General features: G+C 39.2%; 1 pseudogene; it reads left to right on the top strand.

Moving 5' to 3' along the window:
* The first annotated feature begins 9,624 nt into the window (after nt 1-9,624).
* LOC148758922 (transcription initiation factor IIA subunit 2 pseudogene) lies at nt 9,625-9,849 on the top strand (annotated as a pseudogene).
* Nucleotides 9,850-12,008: the final 2,159 nt, after the last annotated feature.

Raw genomic sequence — 12,008 nt, 5'->3', positions numbered from 1 at the left:
CCCCGAATAGCCATGACAATCTTGAGAAATAAGAACAAAATGAGTGTATTAGTTTTAACTTTTATTTCAACCGCATCAGGACCTCCTTTTACAGATGAGGAATGCAGAGCTCAGTTTGCTCAGGACCGACAGCTGAGAAGCTGTAGATGCAGAAGTTGAAGCCAAGTGTGTCTGCTCTACAGCCATGGCCTATTAGCCAGTGCCATGCCCAGCTCTGCTGGCATTCCCATGCTGCCCTTAACAATGACCTGGGAAAGGCTGACTGGTGGGGATGTGTCCTGGTGGTTAAAAATAGTATCCTCAGCTTCTGGATTATTCCTTTAAATAATGGCTCTGTGCTGCTGAGACATCCTGATTTTGATGTCAACTCAGGTCAAATTAACAAATGCTTATGGAATATCTGCCATGTGGCAGACCTGAGGCTGGTTGCTGTAGGAAATACAGAAGTGTAAATCAAGACTCATATGTGGACAAACTGAAGCCCAGTTGTCAATGTATAGGTTTACTGGTTAACCTTAAAAAGAACTACTCCCACCAGATAATATTGCCAAACTGTTTTTCCAGGAGTGGGACTGTGTTCGTTATAAGATAAATACAATCAATCAAGACTGGTATCTGTGCCTTCCTGCAGTCCCCACACCACACACACCCAAGTAAATGCCAAGTCTATAACCTCACTTAACATCTAAATCAAGTTATGGAAAAACTAGCAAAGATGAGAGTATTCATTTCTATTGTGGAGGAATAACTATAAGAATTGAAGCTATAGAAAAAATGATAAAGAAAAAGATTGACAATGGAAAATTTTCAAAAAAGAATTTAAATAAATATGAATACAATAAGTTTTTATGCATTAATGTGACTGATTACATAAAAATTTATAAAAGACATTCGAAGTTTTACAGTAAGCAAGCATTGCTTTTTTAATAAAAATGTTTACAGTAATTTAAACCCAAGTTTAAAAAAGCTTATTTAAATACATAAGAAAACAATACTTTGACCCCCAAATACTGGGCAACAAATATAAGCAGATAATCTACCTGATGGTATTAATAAACTCTATGGCTGAAAATAGGATAAGGTCAAGAAAGGAAAAAAAGTAAGAAATATGAAAATGTCCACTCTGTTCATATCCTTTAACCTAGCTATGCCCCTCCTAAGAATTTATTCTTAGGAAATTTTCTAAGGATAAAGAAGTTAAATGTATTAGAGCTCCAACATAACAGGGAAATTGTTAACTGAACCACAGTGTATCTATACAATGGAATATTATTCAATCATTCAATAATCATTATGAAGACTTTGAGGCTACAAGCTTATAAAGTAATGTTAAACGAAAACAGCAGAAATTTACCTACATAACTATTCTGGTTCTGGAAAAATAACTTCTTGTCATCAGGGCCTGGAAGTACACATAGAGAAGTGAAAATGTGTTTGGATGAGGGTAATTAGGTTTCGTTTTTTTTTAATTTAAAAATTTTAAGTTTCTGGACAAAAATGATTTTTAAAGAAACAACAACAAAAAAGAAAATTGTGGTGTTGGGATCTCTGGACATCTCAGAGGGTTATACAACATTATCTATGCCAGCATCAGACACTTCGCCAGATGGGACAGTTAAGCCGCCTCCCTCTTGTAGCTGGATCCAGACCCAATCTCGGAGCTGGGGTCTTCCTTTTACATTGCTCCTCCCTTCTCCTTTGGCCTTTAGCCTAGCCCCTCTCTCCACGCCTCTCCTACAATATGCACCCATCAGGGCACAACAGTGTTTGTGTCCTGCTCAGAGTGCCAAAAAGCCCCAGGCACAGGGCACTGCCCCCTTTGGCTCCTCTTCAGTCCTCAGCCTTGCCCTCGTCTCCCATGACACAGCAGAACAACCCAGCTTATCTCAGCTTCCATATGCCACACCCATGGGTTTCTGTCTCATTCCCACTGCTCTTAACAGAAGTAACTCCAAATGAGTAAATCAAGCAGAACTGGACTTTGTCATATAGAAGTAATTACCCAAGAAACAGGATGCTGTATTTACCTTTTATATGACCAAATTGCTTTCTAAAAGGGGTAATCCAAGTTAAAGTACAAATTTAAAAGCCTCTGAATAAAGCCTAAGAGAGACGCACAGGGTCATGGACCATTGCCAAATGTAATCCAAGAATGAGAAGTAACCGAATATGGGTTGTAAGATTCTGGGAATTCTCCGGAAAATGGTGCTGAACATAGTCACTTGCAATTGTTTGCACAAGCAAAAGGGCACAGAAGGTAGCAATGATATAAAACAGGGTGTGATCCAGGAAAGAATCTTATTTATAGAAGAGTGAGGCTGGAAGGAACTGAAAGCTGACAGGTCCACACTCTCTTGTCTTTCAGTTGAAAAAATTCAGGGTGGTCAGAGGCCCAGCCAGGATCACATCTAATCTTCTGCCACCTAGTCAGCACCCTCTGCCCTTCTGGAATGCATTCTAGAAAGTTTTTTTCTTTTAATAATTATTTTTTGCTAAGTCAAAATATTCACATGATTTAAATATAAACACAATATAAAAAAGTGTAATTGAAAAGACTCCCTCTCACCTCTCATTAATTTTCTTATATATCCTTCTAGGACTCTTTGTGAAAATACAAGCAAATCGAAAAATATTAAAATACATTCTTATTTCCCACTCTTTCTAACATAATGTGCCAAGGAGATCTTCCCACATCAAAGTAGAGAAAGCTTCCTTGTTTCGTTTTAAGATATTGAGTTGTAAGGATGTCCCATAATATATTTAACTAGTCCCTATTTATGAACCCCTGGGTTATTTATAATATTTTGCTTTTACAATCTGTGCTGCCATAAATAACCTTGTACATATGTCATCTCAGAGGAATGCAGGTGTATCTGTGGGATAAATTCCCAGAAGTGGGTTTGTGTGGTCAAAGGATAACCAGACGAGTTGTTAGATACAGCAAATTGCCTTCCGCGGGGGCTTCCAATCAGCAAGTGTAGAAGTGTGCCTGTTTCCCCACAGTTAGAGTTAGTTCTTGGGGCAGATCTGTCTTCTCAGGTTATAGTCTTCTTGGACTAATATTAACTTTTGTTTCATTGTTTGAGTAAATACCAGTTGGCCTCAAGTGAGGGGCATTGGTCCTGAGGCATGTTGGGTAACATGGGGAACCAGCTTAGACTTGGCATAGCTAGTGCATGATATACAGGCCAGAGTATCAGTGTCTCTCACCCCGGATTAGCTCTTCCCTGCACTGCTCTTTGAGAGGCTATTGCTCGGAATAGCCTTGGATGTTGGGTAATCAGGTGGTCTGTTTTAATTTTATCCTCAAAGTGATCCTGTGGGATGAGAGGTAGTTATTATGATTTCCACTTGACAGATGAAGAAACTGAGGTACCGAAAGGTGAAATAGCACTCTCTTACTGATTCCTCCTCTTCTGGAGTGTAACTCAAATGTAAGATTGAGGTCTTGATGAGTTGGAAAGCGTTTTGAGAGGGGGGAAGTTTGAGCTGGGGTGGCTTCTTGCTGGGGAGATGCAAGTCAGGCATGGGAGTAGAGAGCAGCATATTGGAGACTGGCTCTAGGCTCCAGGCTCAAGGGAGAAGAAAGAAGCAATCTTTAGTCAAATCCTACCTTAAAACCTGGTTTGCTGTGTCCTTGATGTTCCTTGAGACCCAGGACTGGGGCTTCTTCATTTTAATACCCAGTAGTGCTAGGATTTGCAGGGCCCAGAGCAAGAATACAAATTTGGATGCAAGTCTCCAGCCACCCCCTTCTCTTCCTTGTCCTGGTTCCATCCTGCATCTTCAGGAGCCCTGCACACTGGCCTCAGCCACCCCTCAGGTCTAGGAGTTCACACTTAGGCAGTAAGGTTCATCCTCCAGACCCAAGGAAGACGCCGGTCCAGGCCCTAGAAGTAAGTTCAGGGCTAAATGGACAGGAAATTCCAGCATCCCAGTTACTGGAGGATGTCTAGAGGGAGGTTGGGCCCATAGATTCCTTACCAGAGTAGAAACCCCTTTAAAATGTAAAGGCCTATGGGTGGTACTATGGGGAAGAATCCAGTCAAATTATCAGTATGAAAGCATCAGGTAGAGCTGGAAAGTCCAGGTATGAAAAACCAGATGGAAGTCAGGGAAATATATTCATAGTAAAATGATTTAAACAGGCAGAAGGGAGGCAGAGATTGTAGGAATCCAGTAAGCAAGGAAGCACAAGTATACAGCACGTGATGAGATGGGATGGCCTAGTGATGGGCAGGGAGAGAGACATCTTAGAGATGGGGTATCTTCTCACAGGAGGGTGCCGGGAGCTGGCCATAAGTGGGACCCATCCTTTTTCAGACAGTAATTCCAGTCTTTTGTCCTCTACCCAGAAGGCAGAGCTATCTGTAGACTCAGGTACAAAAGTCCTCAGCCTGGTCATCAGGGCATTATGTTCTACTCAGCTTCAGGGTCTCTTGCCTTAAATGATACTTGGTTAAGTTTTGTTAAAACAGAGTTTTAAATCAAAGCTCCTTCTGCAATATGGGTAATGCAAAATCCATACCAACTGAGTGGTTCCATCAAAATATAACTAAGTACAAATACCTCCAAGAAAGTCATGCCAGGGTGAGCTCTTTATGATCATCAGTCCTTCATTACTTGAGAGCTTATTTAATTTCTTTTGTCCCTTCAGATATCCTAAAATGTCCATGCTTTTATTTCGATTTCAGGTAATTAGAGACTCTAGCCAGCAGACCAAAGCCCAATTGGCACCAGCACCAGTATTACTAGGTTTTATTGCATTTGGTCAAATCTTCATAAGCTCAATTTTGATTTCTCACAGAATCATAGACTCCTGGAGCTGGGAGGAGTTTACATCCTGGTGCTTGTATGCTGTCAAAACCAAGATCTCACAACCTTCTAAGGGAGCCAAGTCCACTTTTGAGCCACTCTGACTTCTAAAAGGTCTTTTTTAGGTTCAGCTGAAATCTGTCTTCAGTTTTCTAATCATTGTTCTGCTTTTGATCCCTTGGACTCCATACAGAATATTTCCAGTTCCTTTCCCAGTTGACCACTATGGCCCAGTTTACCACCATAATCCTTCTGAGTTACAGTATCAACCTGGGGGAGAGGAGTGTTGATTAAATGAGAATATATAAGGTTACTGGTGCATAGTGAAAGCTCAATTAACTACTGGTGATCACTCTTTTCTGAGCCAGAAATAAAGAAGTGAAATTGATTTGAGAGCCTAAAGAAATTCTGTTGAAATTTATAAATAGCCATACATAAAGTACTCATTGAAGAGTTTGAAATGAAAAAATATCATCTTCCCATTAATATTGGTCCTTCACTTCATAGTTTTTTTGCATTATTTATCCCTTAATTCAACACACATTTATTGAGTACTCACTATATGCTAGACACTGTTCTAAATGCTGGGGGAAAAAATCAGTGAACAAAGCAGACAAAAATCCTTGTCTTTCTGAAGCTAACCTTCTAATGGGGGTCAGATATTAAACAAAATAAGTTATATTTCAGGTTGAAGGGGAGGACATGATACATTTGGAGTTTTAAATAGGGCTTAAGGGAAAGGCACATAACACCATGTTTTGAGCTGGGGGAAGATACAACTATCTTAAAATATAGTCCCAGCCCTCCAGAAATGCCCAATCTGGTTAAGGAGACAAAGTGGCATTCACATGTCAATCAGTGATGAAAAAAGCAAGGCATTATATAAGTGGCTAATGGAGACAAGAAATGTTCTAGAAGGTCAGAGAAGCTGGAGAGCAGGGAAGGGATGCAGCCCAAAGATTTGTTGGCAGGGGTGGTCTGGAAAAGTCTCATGAAGGGAGTGGAATTTAGCTGGAAATAATGAAGCAAGTTTCCTCCCTGCCTTCCCTCGCCTCCCTGGAAACAGCTTATGGTGCAATGGGCTGAAATAAAACATTAATCATGGCCTTTTCCAGGAAGATGCTGTCATGAGAAGACAGTGTAACAGGAACAGAAAACCATCACAGTGGCTTCGGTGAACTCCCACATGTCCAGTCAGAGTGGACTAGAGGGGGAACGTAGTAGCTTTCAGGTCAAGGCTGGGCTTTGAACTCAGTAGAAACCAAACTCCTGGAGATTCAGGAACATCTCTGCCTCCAAATCTTTGTAGCATGAAAATGTGGCCCTGTTAACCAGGTGGTCCTATTACCAGCAGGGGTTGCCAGTTGAGGGTCCTTCTGTGTCTCTTTTCTAAGTTTTTGAGTTTGCACCTGTTTTCTATAGATGTGGCCAGGTCCCACTTATGGGTCTGTATTGGAGGAGCCCCAGTGAGCACGCGCACAGGAATGGTAGCCAGGTGCAAAATGGGGCCTGTGAGGTGTGGGTTCCTGGTACCCATTTTAGGTTGTATTACAAGGGGAGAAAGAGGTCAGGATGTGTGAATCAGGAAGCAGATTCGGTTCTTTGGGCCTAAATGAGTGTCAACTCTCCAAGGTCTCAAGCACAGTAAATTCAATCCTGCTTGTTGAGACAGACACTAAATTGCTCTAACAAACTAGACAGGAGAAAAAACAAATCCAGTGTTTAGATAATTGAGGCCTTAGACGGGCTACCAGAGTGGACTGAGGATGGACGAATGGGGAATTCTTTATCGTCTCCTCATTCTCCATGTGGAATTGCTATTGGAGTCTTAGCTGTATTTTGTCATGGCTGTTTGGCCTTCAACTTGAACTAGTATCTAGTACAACTCGTGTGTTAAGTAAAGACAGTGGCCCTTGTAAAATGTTGTGGTTAGAACCTTGGGCTTTGTTGAAAGATACGCCTGGGTTCTCATCCTGGCTCTCTCTATTACTAGTTCTGTGGCCTTGAGCAAGTTGCTACATCTCTCTGAGATTGTTTACTCATCTGAAAAGTGGACATAATGATAGTGATAGGGGCATGATGTCTGCAACTTACTCTTAAATGGTTCAGCAAAAACAATAATGATCTGTGTATGCATGTATATCTGTATCTAACTACCTAGAGAGATAAAACAAATGAGGCAAAATATTAGCAGTTGCTGAATGTAGGTAAAAGGGTATGTAAGTATTAATTTTACTATTCTCACAACTTTTATGAAAATTTGAATAGTTTGTGAAATCAAAAGTTAAAAACTTCTCTAGGAGACTTCTGATCTGGCCAAGATGGAATAACAGGTCCAGATTTACCCTCCTGCCTGAAACAACAATATTCAAAAAAATAACAAACAAAATACCCAAGGAAGAAAACCACATAAATATATAAAACAATGGTTTTTAAGACATGAACATCAGGCAGTGCAGGACAGTGTTTCCAGAGAGGTGAGAAACAAATAAGGTGAGTCCTACAATTGTTCATCTTACTGCCTTGGAAGAGTTTCCAGGCCACAGCACCCCGCTGGATGCTGGTGAACTCTTTGAGTTGAGAAAACAGAGAGGGATGTCCAGAGAGACCAAAAAACCTAGAGTTTGCAGGACAGAGTACCGAGGAGGAGAGAGCTGCACAGAGAGAACTCTGGAAATCTGCAGAGGGTTCTTATCAAGAATTTAGCTGAGTACTGATCTGCGTAAGTGTGAGGAACCTACCTGAGAGGACTAGAAGTAACAGCACAGGGCTGGGAACAGTGACTATTCCCACCAGTCAGATTGGAAAACTGCATGATTCATGGAGCACTGGGTCACGTACACAGAAGGACCTTGCCAGAGGACCTGAAGAGATATTTCTCCAAAGAGGACATACAAACGGCAAATAGACATATGAAAAAATGCTCAACATCACTAATCATCGGAGAAATATGAATAAAAACCACAATGAGATATCACCTCACCCCAGTCAGAAAGGCTATCATTAACAAGACAAATAGTAACAAGTGTTGGAGAGGCTGTGGAGAAAAAGGAACCCTCATACACTGTTGGTGGGAATGCAGATTGGTGCAGCCGCTATGGAAAGCAGTGTGGAGGTTCCTCAAAAAATTACGAATAGAATTACATTATGACCCAGCAATCCCTCTCCTGGTTATCTACCCAAAAAATCTGAAAACATTTATCCATAAAGACATGTGTGCTCCAATGTTCATCGCAGTTTTATTTACAGTGGCCAAGACATGGAAACAACCAAAATGCCCTTCAATAGATGAATGGATCAAGAAGTTGTGGTATATATACACAATGGAATACTATTCTGCAGTTAGAAAAGATGAAATAGGACCATTTGTGGCAACATGGATGGATTTTGAGATTATAATGCTAAATGAAATAAGTCAGACAGAAAAAGCAGAGAACCATATGATTTCACTGATATGTGGTATATAAACAAAAAACAACAAAGGAACAAGACAAACAAATGAGAAACAAAAACTCATAGACACAGACAATAGTTTAGTGGTTACCATAGGGTAAGGGGGGTGGGGGGTGGGAGATGAGGGTAAGGGGGATCAAATATATGGTGATGGAAGGAGAACTGACTCTGGGTAGTGAACACACAGTGGGATTTATAGATGATGTAATACAGAATTGTACACCTGAAATCTACGTAATTTTACTAATAATTGTCACCCCAATAAACTTTAATTAAAAAAAATAAAGAAAGAAGGGCCTCGCTTCAGGAGTGGGGATTAAATAGCTCTAGACTGAGCACTTCTCAGGACCCTCCCAAAACATCATAAAAGCAAAATCTAAAAGGATCAAACTGTTTCCAAATAACTTAATTGGATCCCAGGACTAAACTCAAGAACATTTATAGAACTACAAAAATATCGACTGCCCAACAAGGTAAAGTTTACCACATCTAGCTTCTAATAAATATTTATCAAATGTGCAAAGAAGCGGAAAACATGACCTATGTAAAAACACTGTGGCCTCATCCCTGTCAGCAAAGGCCAAATAGGGAGCTAGACTTTTACCCTCACCAAGCTTCAGTGAGGCACCCAATCTTTCCCTGTAGGGGTGGTGTCCCCCAGAATGACTCCTCCTATGAGGTCAGTGAAGACCCTATTGGGAGCTGGAACTCTCACCTGCACTCAGCAGTCACGAGCTGCTTCTCTTGTTACTGGAGTGTCTGTCATGGAGGCCAAATGGGGAACCTGGATTTCCACTCCCATCTGACAGTAATGAGGCAGCAACTCCCTGTTTCTGAGGGCATGGTGTCAGAAATAGCCTGCTAAAACAGAAAAGGTAAATAAGGTATAGAGTCGTACAGCATAAATTCCAAAATGTCCAGGATATAATAGAAAGTCATTCATCATGTCAAGAACCAAGGAAATCTCAACTTGAATGAGAAAAGACAGGCAACAGATGTCATCATTGAGGTGACACAGATGTAGACAAAAATTTTTAAGAAACTGTTATAGAAATTCTTCAATGAGAAGTTATAAACATGCTTACAACAAATGAAAAATAGAACTCCTCAGCAAAGAAACAGAAGGTATAGAAAAGAACTAAATGGAAAATTAGAACTGGAAAAGGACCAAAATTTGAAAAAATAATGGCTAAAAATTAACCAAATTTGGGTGGCAGAGGAGGTGGTGCAGGAAGTAGATACCTCCTGCAGGGTTCCTAGCTGTGCTGCTTCTGTCTGGTCTGTGGTGGGAAGCGCCTTCCCCACAGGAGATCAATGCAAGACCGAATAAGAAAAACAATTCCTTCCTCCTAAGCCATGGCATATCAGTCATACAGAAATACCACTTTGGGAAACAGTCTTCAGGAAAGCCTTGATGAGCTCATACAGGCCTCTCTAAATACGTGCAGATTCTGCGATGATGTGTGGACTTTTGTATTGAATGATGTTGAATTCAGAGATGTGACAGAACTTACTAAAGTGGATAAAGTGGAAATTGTAGCCTGTGACGGTAAAAATACTGGCTCCAGTACTACCGAATGAATAGAAAAATGGCTTTTTAAATGTCATCTTCTGTTATTATTCATCACTTTTTAAAGGAAGCATAGAAGAGACTTTAAATTTATTCTAGGATTGCAAAAATGACTACACTGTGCTATATAAGCTATCAGAGATTCCAGTAGAAAGAAGCTTGTAATCTAGCCTCTTACATTACCTTTATTGTACAGCATGAAGAGACAGAACTTTAAAAAATGAAAATCAAACGTCATTGCCTTCCTAATAACATTCTTTAATAAACTCATTTTAAAACTAAAAAAAAAACAGCAAACAAAACCAAATTTGACAAAATACATACACCTAAAGAGTCAAGAAATTAGTGAATCCCAAACAGTATAAATCCAAAGATTATAAATCCCAGACAGTATAAATCCACAGCAAGTCACATCATGATCAACCTTCCGAAAACTGAAATGAAGCAGAAAGAGAAAAATGAAACTGCACGTGGGAAACATGACACTGCAGTTTCTCATGAGAAACCATTGAGGCCAAAAGGAAGTGACAAAAACACTTTTAAGTGCCGAAAGCAAAGAACTGTCAGTCCAGGATCCTATATTAAAGTGAAAACATTGTTCAGGAATAAAGGGGAAATCAAGACGTTCTTAGATGAAAGAAAATGAAGAGAATCCGTGGCCAACAGACCTACCATACCCTAAAAGAATGGCTGAAGGAAGTTGTTGAGACAGAAGGATAAAAGAAATCTTGGAACATCAGAAAAGAAGAAAGAACTATGGATTTAATAAAAACATACCACAGCTGTTCACCATTTGAAAAGATCATCACAATGCTCAGAAGACAATCTAAGAAGCTACTTAAGAATAATATGCTGTGTTTTAAAAAGACCAACACCCATGTTGAATGGTAATGAGCTCCTTCAGGAACCCAGTTGATTGAACCTCCAGGTTCAATCCACCCATCTAGGATATTGGCATTTTATATAAACCATTGTTATGATGCTGTAAGTTTTAACTTTTTACAGGTACATGTCTTAATCATCATGAATACCATTTCTGCAGCTATCTTTGGTAAACAGAATGAGTATTTCCACATGATGTGAAAATGCTAAATAGTCAATAGTTTCTCTGGGGCTTTGAGGCTTGCTGTGCCTTCTTCAATGATTTCATCATTGTCTAGCCATATTAAAGTATTACACTTTAGCCTAACGTAATTTTCCAGGCATTTTTAGCCAGTTTTTGCTGCTTTCTGATTTCAAGACAGAAAAGTTAGTTTATAAGCAAACTGAATACAAAATAATGGAGATGCCAATTTGTAAACCTAGTATATTTTATTTATACGCATATATTGCACACTTTAAAGCATTTCATTGTAATAGTCAATTGCACGGTGAAATCCATAGTTTTTGAGTTGTTTGGTTCAGTATTTAGCTCTTGAGCAATTTTTTTGTTTCCATTTAGAATCCTGTTTTACAAAATATACCATTGACTATATTCCCTATACTGTGTATTACATTCTGTGACTATATATTTTTAAAATTATAGTTGACAGAATATAGAACCATTTTTTTTACTAGAGAGTGTTTTTTAATAAATTTGAAGCTTTGAACTTGCTCTTTTTCCCTTATATTTAATTCATTTTTTTATGTTACAAAGCTTTTAAAGCAGAAGCAAACAATTCTTGGATCTAGATTTTATCTGTGAGCTGTTTAATAACTGTATAAACATTTTATGGTATTCTATGAGGAACTCTTCTTAGTTTTTCATTTGCTCATATTTTCTTAATCAATTTGTGTTTTTGGATAAATGAAAGACAAATATGGACCATTTTTACAAGACAGTAAATTAAACACACTATTCTTGATAAAAACACTACTCTTGATTTTACCATGATAAAAAGTCAATAATAAGAAAACAACTTCCCTCCCCCAAAATAGGTCAAATACTTGAACAGCTACTTCATCAAAGAAGATATCCCTATATATCTGTATCTATCTATCTATCTATCTATCTATCTATCTATCTATCTGTCTGTCTGTCTGTCTGTCTGTCTGTCTGTCTGTCTGTCTATCTATCTATCTATCTATCTATCTATCTATCTATCTATCTATCTATCTATCATCTATCTATATGCAAAGGTGCTCACCATCACTGGTTATTAGGAAATGCAAATTAAACCACATTGAGATA

The sequence above is a fragment of the Rhinolophus sinicus genome, chromosome 2, assembly GCF_057876585.1.
Source record: "Rhinolophus sinicus isolate RSI-liver-muscle chromosome 2, RSI-T2T, whole genome shotgun sequence".
In the NCBI taxonomy this organism is placed as follows: Eukaryota; Metazoa; Chordata; class Mammalia; order Chiroptera; family Rhinolophidae; genus Rhinolophus; species Rhinolophus sinicus.
Note: the sequence above shows the minus strand (reverse complement) of the source record. Positions and strands in the feature narration are given on the sequence as shown.